Raw genomic sequence first — 11,981 nt, 5'->3', positions numbered from 1 at the left:
TCTCGGCCTGTGTTTTCGGAGCCGGCCGGGCATCACGCTCCCTCCTTGGATGGACAACATTCGTAGTTGACACTTTGTGTCATTTTATCCGAGCGGGCGGGCGCCTCGAGAGGCGGACCGTCCGGGGCGACTCTCGGCCTGTGTTTTCGGAGCCGGCCGGGCATCACGCTCCCTCCTTGGATGGACAACATTCGTAGTTGACACTTTGTGTCATTTTATCCGAGCGGGCGGGCGCCTCGAGAGGCGGACCGTCCGGGGCGACTCTCGGCCTGTGTTTTCGGAGCCGGCCGGGCCTCACGCTCCCTCCTTGGATGGACAACATTCGTAGTTGACACTTTGTGTCATTTTATCCGAGCGGGCGGGCGCCGCGAGGCGGACCGTCCGGGGCGACTCTCGGCCTGTGTTTAAGGAGCCGGCCGGGCATCACGCTCCTTCCTTGGATGGACAACATTCGCAGTTGACACTTTGTGTCATTTTATCCGAGCAGACGGGCGCCGCGAGGCGGACCGTCCGGGGCGACTCTCGGCCTGTGTTTTCGGAGCCGGCCGGGCATCACGCTCCCTCCTTGGATGGACAACATTCGTAGTTGACACTTTGTGTCATTTTATCCGAGCAGACGGGCGCCGCGAGGCGACCGTCCGGGGCGACTCTCGGCCTGTGTTTAAGGAGCCGGCCGGGCATCACGCTCCTTCCTTGGATGGACAACATTCGTAGTTGACACTTTGTGTCATTTTATCCGAGCGGGCGGGCGCCGCGAGGCGGACCGTCCGGGGCGACTCTCGGCCTGTGTTTAAGGAGCCGGCCGGGCATCACGCTCCTTCCTTGGATGGACAACATTCGCAGTTGACACTTTGTGTCATTTTATCCGAGCAGACGGGCGCCGCGAGGCGGACCGTCCGGGGCGACTCTCGGCCTGTGTTTTCGGAGCCGGCCGGGCATCACGCTCCCTCCTTGGATGGACAACATTCGCAGTTGACACTTTGTGTCATTTTATCCGAGCAGACGGGCGCCGCGAGGCGGACCGTCCGGGGCGACTCTCGGCCTGTGTTTTCGGAGCCGGCCGGGCATCACGCTCCCTCCTTGGATGGACAACATTCGTAGTTGACACTTTGTGTCATTTTATCCGAGCAGACGGGCGCCGCGAGGCGACCGTCCGGGGCGACTCTCGGCCTGTGTTTAAGGAGCCGGCCGGGCATCACGCTCCTTCCTTGGATGGACAACATTCGTAGTTGACACTTTGTGTCATTTTATCCGAGCGGGCGGGCGCCGCGAGGCGGACCGTCCGGGGCGACTCTCGGCCTGTGTTTAAGGAGCCGGCCGGGCATCACGCTCCTTCCTTGGATGGACAACATTCGCAGTTGACACTTTGTGTCATTTTATCCGAGCAGACGGGCGCCGCGAGGCGGACCGTCCGGGGCGACTCTCGGCCTGTGTTTAAGGAGCCGGCCGGGCATCACGCTCCTTCCTTGGATGGACAACATTCGTAGTTGACACTTTGTGTCATTTTATCCGAGCGGGCGGGCGCCGCGAGGCGGACCGTCCGGGGCGACTCTCGGCCTGTGTTTAAGGAGCCGGCCGGGCATCACGCTCCTTCCTTGGATGGACAACATTCGCAGTTGACACTTTGTGTCATTTTGTTCGGCCTGTGTTTAAGGAGGCGGCCGTCCTCCACTCGGTCCGTGTTTAAGGAGCGACACTCGCGCTCCGGTTCGGCCTGTATTTAGGGAGGCGGCCGTCCTCCGCTTGGTCTGTGTTAAGGGCGACACTCGGTCCATGTTTGAGGAGCCTGGCCCTGACGCTCCTCTCCGGCCTGTGTTTAAGGAGGCGGCCGTCCTCCCCTTGGTCTGTGTTAAGGGCGACACTCGGTCCATGTTTGAGGAGCCTGGCCCTGACGCTCCTCTCCGGCCTGTGTTTAAGGAGGCGGCCGTCCTCCCCTTGGTCTGTGTTAAGGGCGACACTCGGTCCATGTTTGAGGAGCCTGGCCCTGACGCTCCTCTCCGGCCTGTGTTTAAGGAGGCGGCCGTCCTCCCCTTGGTCTGTGTTAAGGGCGACACTCGGTCCGTGTTTAAGGAGCGGCCCTCGCGCTCCGGTTCGGCCTGTATTTAGGGAGGCGGCCGTCCTCCGCTTGGTCTGTGTTAAGGGCGACACTCGGTCCGTGTTTAAGGAGCCGGCCCTGACGCTCCTCTTCGGCCTGTGTTTAAGGAGGCGGCCGTCCTCCACTTCCTTCCATGCACCACCACATTCGCAGTTGACACTTTGCCATTTTTTCAGAGAGGTGACACTTAGTCGTTTTTTCGAAAGTTGACACTTAGTCGTTTTTTCGAAAGTTGACACTTTGCCGTTTTTTCAGAGAGGCGACACTTAGTCGTTTTTTCGAAAGTTGACACTTAGCCGTTTTTTCGAAAGTTGACACTTAGCCGTTTTTTCGAAAGTTGACACTTAGCCGTTTTTTCGAAAGTTGACACTTAGTCACTTTTTCGCCACAGTGACACCTCCAGCGCGTGCCACGGCGCTTTTCAGGTCTTCTATCCGACCTTGTGCTGTCGAGGACGGCGTGTCCGACGCCGTGGGGAGACCAGCACCATCTCCTCCATACTCGTAAACGGGGTGCTTTGGAAAACGGGGGGAAAGTCGATGAGTACACTGACTACTGGGACCATTTCATTGTACTCTGGCGCACCTGAAGACCAAAAAAGGTACTGCACCTTAGCCCGGGTACCTCACCCCCTGGTACCTCGAGGAGAACTTAGAAAAATTTCGACAAATTTTTGGTGAGCTCCAGGGAGAGAGGCTGATTTTTCGCTTTTTGAGGCCGACCGCCGAACCGGCGCGGGGCGGACTCACAAGCCCCCCAGAGCCGTGGGCACTTAGTCGTTTTTTCAGAGAGGCGACACTTAGTCGTTTTTTCAGAGGCGACACTTAGTCGTTTTTTCGAAAGTTGACACTTAGCCGTTTTTTCGAAAGTCGACACTTAGCCGTTTTTTTGGAAAGTTGACACTTAGTCGTTTTTTCGAAAGTTGACACTTAGTCGTTTTTTCGCCACAATTGGCTCTGAGCTCCAGGGGGAGAGCCTGGTTTTGCCTTATTTCAGGCCGGCTGGGGAACCGGCGCGGGTCGGATGCACGAGCCCGGCAGAGCCGTGGGCACTTAGAAAATTTTCGCCGATTAAGCTGGGACCTCCAGGCGGAGACCGGCATTCCTCGTCCTCGGGGTTCGACCCAGGAACCGGCGCTGGGCAGACGCCGTAGCCACGCAGAGCCGTGGGCACTTAGAAAATATTCGCCAAGTTGGCTCTGAGCTCCAGGCGGAGAGGCTGGTTTTGCCTTATTTCAGGCCGGCTGGGGAACCGGCGCGGGTCGGATGCACGAGCCCGCAGAGCCGTGGGCACTTTGCCATTTTCTCAGAGTCGACACTTAGTCGTTTTTTCAGAGAGGCGACACTCTGTCGTTTTTTCGAAAGTTGACACTTTGCCGTTTTTTCAGAGAGGCGACACTTAGCCGTTTTTTCGAAAGTTGACACTTAGCCGTTTTTTCGAAAGTCGACACTTAGCCGTTTTTTCAGAGATGTGACACTTTGCCGTTTTTTCGAAAGTCGACACTTAGCCGTTTTTTCAGAGATGTGACACTTAGAAACTTTTTGCCAAGTTGGCTGTGAGCTCCAGGAGGAGACCGTTATTTTTCGTCATTCGAGGCCGACTGCGGAACCGGCGCTGGGCGGACGCCAAAGCTCGGCAGGGCCGTGGGCACTTAGAAACTTTTTGCCAAGTTGGCTGTGAGCTCCAGGAGGAGACCGTTATTTTTCGTCATTCGAGGCCGACTGCGGAACCGGCGCTGGGCGGACGCCAAAGCTCGGCAGGGCCGTGGGCACTTAGAAACTTTTTGCCAAGTTGGCTGTGAGCTCCAGGAGGAGACCGTTATTTTTCGTCATTCGAGGCCGACTGCGGAACCGGCGCTGGGCGGACGCCAAAGCTCGGCAGGGCCGTGGGCACTTAGAAACTTTTTGCCAAGTTGGCTGTGAGCTCCAGGAGGAGACCGTTATTTTTCGTCATTCGAGGCCGACTGCGGAACCGGCGCTGGGCGGACGCCAAAGCTCGGCAGGGCCGTGGGCACTTAGAAACTTTTTGCCAAGTTGGCTGTGAGCTCCAGGAGGAGACCGTTATTTTTCGTCATTCGAGGCCGACTGCGGAACCGGCGCTGGGCGGACGCCAAAGCTCGGCAGGGCCGTGGGCACTTAGAAACTTTTTGCCAAGTTGGCTGTGAGCTCCAGGAGGAGACCGTTATTTTTCGTCATTCGAGGCCGACTGCGGAACCGGCGCTGGGCGGACGCCAAAGCTCGGCAGGGCCGTGGGCACTTAGAAACTTTTTGCCAAGTTGGCTGTGAGCTCCAGGAGGAGACCGTTATTTTTCGTCATTCTAGGCCGGCTGCAGAACCGGCGCGGGTCGGATGCACGAGCCCGCAGAGCCGTGGGCACTTTGCCACTTTTTGCCAAGTTGGCTGTGAGCTCCAGGAGGAGACCGTTATTTTTCGTCATTCGAGGCCGACTGCGGAACCGGCGCTGAGCGGACGCCAAAGCTCGGCAGGGCCGTGGGCACTTAGAAACTTTTTGCCAAGTTGGCTGTGAGCTCCAGGAGGAGACCGTTATTTTTCGTCATTCGAGGCCGACTGCGGAACCGGCGCTGGGCGGACGCCAAAGCTCGGCAGGGCCGTGGGCACTTAGAAACTTTTTGCCAAGTTGGCTTTGAGCTCCAGGAGGAGACCGTTATTTTTCGTCATTCGAGGCCGACTGCGGAACCGGCGCTGGGCGGACGCCAAAGCTCGGCAGGGCCGTGGGCACTCAGAAACTTTTTGCCAAGTTGGCTGTGAGCTCCAGGAGGAGACCGTTATTTTTCGTCATTGGAGGCCGACTGCGGAACCGGCGCTGGGCGGACGCCAAAGCTCGGCAGGGCCGTGGGCACTTAGAAACTTTTTGCCAAGTTGGCTGTGAGCTCCAGGAGGAGACCGTTATTTTTCGTCATTCTAGGCCGGCTGCAGAACCGGCGCGGGTCGGATGCACGAGCCCGCAGAGCCGTGGGCACTTTGCCACTTTTTCGCCACAATTGGCTGTGAGCTCCAGGAGGAGACCGTTATTTTTCGTCATTCTAGGCCGGTTGCAGAACCGGCGCGGCTCGGATGCACGAGCCCGCAGAGCCGTGGGCACTTAGAAAATTTTCAGAGAGGCGACACTTTGCCATTTTTTCAGAGAGGTGACACTTAGTCGTTTTTTCGAAAGTTGACACTTAGCCGTTTTTTCGAAAGTTGACACTTAGTCGTTTTTTCGAAAGTTGACACTTAGTCGTTTTTTCGCCAAAGTGCCCACCTCCAGCGCGTGCCACGGCGCTTTCCAGGTCTTCTATCCGACCTTGTGCTGTCGAGGACGGCGTGTCCGACGCCGTGGGGAGACCAGCACCATCTCCTCCATACTCGTAAACGAGGTGCTTTGGAAAACGGGGGGAAAGTCGATGAGTACACTGACTACTGGGACCATTTCATTGTACTCTGGCGCACCTGAAGACCAAAAAAGGTACTGCACCTTAGCCCGGGTACCTCACCCCCTGGTACCTCGAGGAGAACTTAGAAAAATTTCGACAAATTTTTGGTGAGCTCCAGGGAGAGAGGCTGATTTTTTGCTTTTTGAGGCCGACCGCCGAACCGGCGCGGGGCGGACTCACAAGCCCCGCAGAGCCGTGGGCACTTAGTCGTTTTTTCGAAAGTTGACACTTAGCCGTTTTTTCGAAAGTTGACACTTAGCCGTTTTTTCGAAAGTCGACACTTAGCCGTTTTTTCGAAAGTTGACACTTAGTCGTTTTTTCGCCGATTTTGCTGGGACCTCCAGGCGAGGACCGGCGTTTTTCGTCTTCCGGGTCCGACCCGGGAACCAGCGCCGAGCGGACACATTCGCTCGCTAGTGCCGTTGGCACTTAGAAAATTTTTCGTTTGTCATGAGCTCCGGGCGAGGACCGGCGTTTTTCGTCTTCCGGGTTCGACCCGGGAACCAGCGCCGAGCGGACACATTCGCTCGCTAGTGCCGTTGGCACTTAGAAAATTTTTCGTTTGTCATGAGCTCCGGGCGAGGACCGGCGTTTTTCGTCTTCCGGGTTCGACCCGGGAACCAGCGCCGAGTGGACACATTCGCTCGCTAGTGCCGTTGGCACTTAGAAAATTTTTCGTTTGTCATGAGCTCCGGGCGGAGACCGGCGTTTTTCGTCTTCCGGGTTCGACCCGGGAACCAGCGCCGAGCGGACACATTCGCTCGCTAGTGCCGTTGGCACTTAGAAAATTTTTCGTTTGTCATGAGCTCCGGGCGGAGACCGGCGTTTTTCGTCTTCCGGGTTCGACCCGGGAACCAGCGCCGAGCGGACACATTCGCTCGCAAGTGCCGTTGGCACTTAGAAAATTTTTCGTTTGTCATGAGCTCCGGGCGGAGACCGGCGTTTTTCGTCTTCCGGGTTCGACCCGGGAACCAGCGCCGAGCGGACACATTCGCTCGCTAGTGCCGTTGGCACTTAGAAAATTTTTCGTTTGTCATGAGCTCCGGGCGGAGAGCGGCGTTTTTCGTCTTCCGGGTTCGACCCGGGAACCAGCGCCGAGCGGACACATTCGCTCGCTAGTGCCGTTGGCACTTAGAAAATTTTTCGTTTGTCATGAGCTCCGGGCGAGGACCGGCGTTTTTCGTCTTCCGGGTTCGACCCGGGAACCAGCGCCGAGCGGACACATTCGCTCGCTAGTGCCGTTGGCACTTAGAAAATTTTTCGTTTGTCATGAGCTCCGGGCGGAGAGCGGCGTTTTTCGTCTTCCGGGTTCGACCCGGGAACCAGCGCCGAGCGGACACATTCGCTCGCTAGTGCCGTTGGCACTTAGAAAATTTTTCGTTTGTCATGAGCTCCGGGCGAGGACCGGCGTTTTTCGTCTTCCGGGTTCGACCCGGGAACCAGCGCCGAGCGGACACATTCGCTCGCTAGTGCCGTTGGCACTTAGAAAATTTTTCGTTTGTCATGAGCTCCGGGCGGAGACCGGCATTTTTCGTCATTCGAGGCCGACGGGGGAACCAGCCGGAGCGGACACGTTTGCTCGGAAGAGCCGTTGGCACTTAGAAAAAATTCCGTGTCTCGTGAGCTCCAGGGGGGACAGGCTGGTTTTATTCATCCGTAGCCGACATGGGAACCAGCGCGGAGCGGATTGGTGTTGCGCTGCCATATACCTCATCTCTCTCAGGAGTCCCCCCCTTATACGTGCCGATGGTGTTTTGGAAAACGGGGGGTAACTGGATGAGTACACTGACTAGGGGGACCAAGTACACTATGAGCCCCTGGTACCTAAAATGGAAGTATAGAGGGAGACTTTCGGGCAAGATCACGCCGTGTTAGGCTTCCAGGACCTCGGCTAAGCAATTTTAACGGGTCGCCCGGTTCTTTTTTGATCCAGCCCGGTTCTTTTTTTTATCCAGCCCGGTTCTTTTCACACTTCCAGCTGGAGCTCGGCAGCGGCTATTTGCACAAGATCACGCCGGGTTAGGCTTCCAGGACCTCGGCTAAGCAATTTTAACGGGCCGCCCGGTTCTTTTTTTTATCCAGCCCGGTTCTTTTTACACTTCCAGCTGGAGCTCGGGAGCGGCTTTTTGCACAAGATCACGCCGTGTTAGGCTTCCAGGACCTCGGCTAAGCAATTTTAACGGGTCGCCCGGTTCTTTTTTGATCCAGCCCGGTTCTTTTTTTTATCCAGCCTGGTTCTTTTTACACTTCCAGCTGGAGCTCGGGAGCGGCTTTTTGCACAAGAACACGCCGTGTTAGGCTTCCAGGACCTCGGCTAAGCAATTTTAACGGGTCGCCCGGTTCTTTTTTTTATCCAGCCCGGTTCTTTTTTTATCCAGCCCGGTTCTTTTTACACTTCCAGCTGGAGCTCGGGAGCGGCTTTTTGCACAAGATCACGCCGTGTTAGGCTTCCAGGACCTCGGCTAAGCAATTTTAACGGGTCGCCCGGTTCTTTTTTGATCCAGCCCGGTTCTTTTTTTTATCCAGCCTGGTTCTTTTCACACTTCCAGCTGGAGCTCGGGAGCGGCTTTTTGCACAAGAACACGCCGTGTTAGGCTTCCAGGACCTCGGCTAAGCAATTTTAACGGGTCGCCCGGTTCTTTTTTTTATCCAGCCCGGTTCTTTTTTTATCCAGCCCGGTTCTTTTTACACTTCCAGCTGGAGCTCGGGAGCGGCTTTTTGCACAAGATCACGCCGTGTTAGGCTTCCAGGACCTCGGCTAAGCAATTTTAACGGGTCGCCCGGTTCTTTTTTGATCCAGCCCGGTTCTTTTTTTTATCCAGCCTGGTTCTTTTTACACTTCCAGCTGGAGCTCGGGAGCGGCTTTTTGCACAAGATCACGCCGTGTTAGGCTTCCAGGACCTCGGCTAAGCAATTTTAACGGGTCGCCCGGTTCTTTTTTGATCCAGCCCGGTTCTTTTTTTTATCCAGCCTGGTTCTTTTTACACTTCCAGCTGGAGCTCGGGAGCGGCTTTTTGCACAAGAACACGCCGTGTTAGGCTTCCAGGACCTCGGCTAAGCAATTTTAACGGGTCGCCCGGTTCTTTTTTTTATCCAGCCCGGTTCTTTTTTTATCCAGCCCGGTTCTTTTTACACTTCCAGCTGGAGCTCGGGAGCGGCTTTTTGCACAAGAACACGCCGTGTTAGGCTTCCAGGACCTCGGCTAAGCAATTTTAACGGGTCGCCCGGTTCTTTTTTTTATCCAGCCCGGTTCTTTTTTTATCCAGCCCGGTTCTTTTTACACTTCCAGCTGGAGCTCGGGAGCGGCTTTTTGCACAAGATCACGCCGGGTTAGGCTTCCAGGACCTCGGCTAAGCAATTTTAACGGGTCGCCCGGTTCTTTTTTGATCCAGCCCGGTTCTTTTTTTTATCCAGCCTGGTTCTTTTTACACTTCCAGCTGGAGCTCGGGAGCGGCTTTTTGCACAAGAACACGCCGTGTTAGGCTTCCAGGACCTCGGCTAAGCAATTTTAACGGGTCGCCCGGTTCTTTTTTTTATCCAGCCCGGTTCTTTTTTTATCCAGCCCGGTTCTTTTTACACTTCCAGCTGGAGCTCGGGAGCGGCTTTTTGCACAAGATCACGCCGTGTTAGGCTTCCAGGACCTCGGCTAAGCAATTTTAACGGGTCGCCCGGTTCTTTTTTGATCCAGCCCGGTTCTTTTTTTATCCAGCCCGGTTCTTTTTACACTTCCAGCTGGAGCTCGGGAGCGGCTTTTTGCACAAGATCACGCCGTGTTAGGCTTCCAGGACCTCGGCGAAGCAATTTTAACGGGTCGCCCGGTTCTTTTTTGATCCAGCCCGGTTCTTTTTTTTATCCAGCCTGGTTCTTTTTACACTTCCAGCTGGAGCTCGGGAGCGGCTTTTTGCACAAGATCACGCCGTGTTAGGCTTCCAGGACCTCGGCTAAGCAATTTTAACGGGTCGCCCGGTTCTTTTTTGATCCAGCCCGGTTCTTTTTTTATCCAGCCCGGTTCTTTTTACACTTCCAGCTGGAGCTCTGGAGCGGCTTTTTGCACAAGATCACGCCGTGTTAGGCTTCCAGGACCTCGGCTAAGCAATTTTAACGGGTCGCCCGGTTCTTTTTTGATCCAGCCCGGTTCTTTTTTTTATCCAGCCCGGTTCTTTTTACACTTCCAGCTGGAGCTTGGGAGCGGCTTTTTGCACAAGATCACGCCGGGTTAGGCTTCCAGGACCTCGGCTAAGCAATTTTAACGGGTCGCCCGGTTCTTTTTTGATCCAGCCCGGTTCTTTTTTTTATCCAGCCTGGTTCTTTTTACACTTCCAGCTGGAGCTCGGGAGCGGCTATTTGCACAAGATCACGCCGTGTTAGGCTTCCAGGACCTCGGCTAAGCAATTTTAACGGGTCGCCCGGTTCTTTTTTGATCCAGCCCGGTTCTTTTTTTTATCCAGCCCGGTTCTTTTTACACTTCCAGCTGGAGCTCGGGAGCGGCTTTTTGCACAAGATCACGCCGGGTTAGGCTTCCAGGACCTCGGCTAAGCAATTTTAACGGGTCCCCCGGTTCTTTTTTGATCCAGCCCGGTTCTTTTTTTATCCAGCCCGGTTCTTTTTACACTTCCAGCTGGAGCTCGGGAGCGGCTTTTTGCACAAGATCACGCCGGGTTAGGCTTCCAGGACCTCGGCTAAGCAATTTTAACGGGTCCCCCGGTTCTTTTTTGATCCAGCCCGGTTCTTTTTTTATCCAGCCCGGTTCTTTTTACACTTCCAGCTGGAGCTCGGGAGCGGCTTTTTGCACAAGATCACGCCGTGTTAGGCTTCCAGGACCTCGGCTAAGCAATTTTAACGGGTCGCCCGGTTCTTTTTTGATCCAGCCCGGTTCTTTTTCCACTTCCAGCTGGAGCTCAGCAGCGGCTTTTTGCACAAGATCACGCCGGGTTAGGCTTCCAGGACCTCGGCTAAGCACTTCTAACGGGTCGCCCGGTTCTTTTTTTGAACCAGCCCGGTTCTTTTTACACTTCCAGCTGGAGCTCAGCAGCGGCTTTTTGCACAAGATCACGCCGGGTTAGGGTTCCAGGACCTCGGCTAAGCAATTTTAACGGGCCGCCCGGTTCTTTTTTTGATCCAGCCCGGTTCTTTTTACACTTCCAGCTGGAGCTCAGCAGCGGCTTTTTGCACAAGATCACGCCGGGTTAGGCTTCCAGGACCTCGGCTAAGCACTTCTAACGGGCCCTGGTCCACCCCTGCCAGCGCATTTCAAAACTTGGCATTAATTTCGACCTAAGAGACGAAGTCTGATTTTTTTCTACCACTTGGGCGGCCTTTTTGCACCCAGAACACCCGCACCGGCACCATAAATTCGAAGGGTGCCGAGTGCGTCGGCGCAGATTCTGCGACGGAGTGACACTTCCCTCTTGTGGACATTCGGCGGTAGGTGAAATGCGCACTCGGTCTTCTCTTTTCTTTTCCTTCCAGTGAAACTTTGGCAACATTCTGCGAGCTGCTGGCTTCCAGAACCTCGGCCAAGCAGGTGGAGGATTTTTTTCCACTTCCAGCTGGAGGTGAGGAGGGACTTTTTGGGCAAGATCACGCCGACTTAGCAAGCAAGGTGGAAGTGCCAGCATGCTCCGTGGCTGGAAGTGTCTCCACACTCCAGCACCCTCCCTGCCTATGGAAGTGTGGAGCTCCAGCACCCTCCCTGCCTATGGAAGTGTGGAGCTCCAGCACCCTCCCTGTCTATGGAAGTGTGGAGCTCCAGCACCCTCCCTGCCTATGGAAGTGTGGAGCTCCAGCACCCTCCCTGCCTATGGAAGTGTGGAGCTCCAGCACCCTCCCTGCCTATGGAAGTGTGGAGCTCCAGCACCCTCCCTGCCTATGGAAGTGTGGAGCTCCAGCACCCTCCCTGCCTATGGAAGTGTGGAGCTCCAGCACCCTCCCTGCCTATGGAAGTGTGGAGCTCCAGCACCCTCCCTGCCTATGGAAGTGTGGAGCTCCAGCACCCTCCCTGCCTATGGAAGTGTGGAGCTCCAGCACCCTCCCTGCCTATGGAAGTGTGGAGCTCCAGCACCCTCCCTGCCTATGGAAGTGTGGAGCTCCAGCACCCTCCCTGCCTATGGAAGTGTGGAGCTCCAGCACCCTCCCTGCCTATGGAAGTGTGGAGCTCCAGCACCCTCCCTGCCTATGGAAGTGTGGAGCTCCAGCACCCTCCCTGCCTATGGAAGAGCCACCTCCGCGGGCATGCTGCTCAACCACGCCGGCCCAGAGTTCCAGCCGCTCGGCTACACTCTCTCACAAGCCCCGCCTGGAGCTCCCCAGCCCACCCCTGGTACCTCAACTACCGAGGCCAGCCGCTCGACCAGGCCGGCCCAGAGTTCCAGCCGCTCGGCTTCACTCTCTCACAAGCCCCGCCTGGAGCTCCCCAGCCCGCCCCTGGTACCTCAACTACCGAGGCCAGCCGCT

This window comes from Syngnathus leptorhynchus, unplaced genomic scaffold, assembly GCF_054491065.1.
Source record: "Syngnathus leptorhynchus isolate UIUO unplaced genomic scaffold, UIUO_Slep HiC_scaffold_42, whole genome shotgun sequence".
Taxonomy (NCBI): Eukaryota; Metazoa; Chordata; class Actinopteri; order Syngnathiformes; family Syngnathidae; genus Syngnathus; species Syngnathus leptorhynchus.
This window is presented reverse-complemented; position numbering follows the sequence as displayed.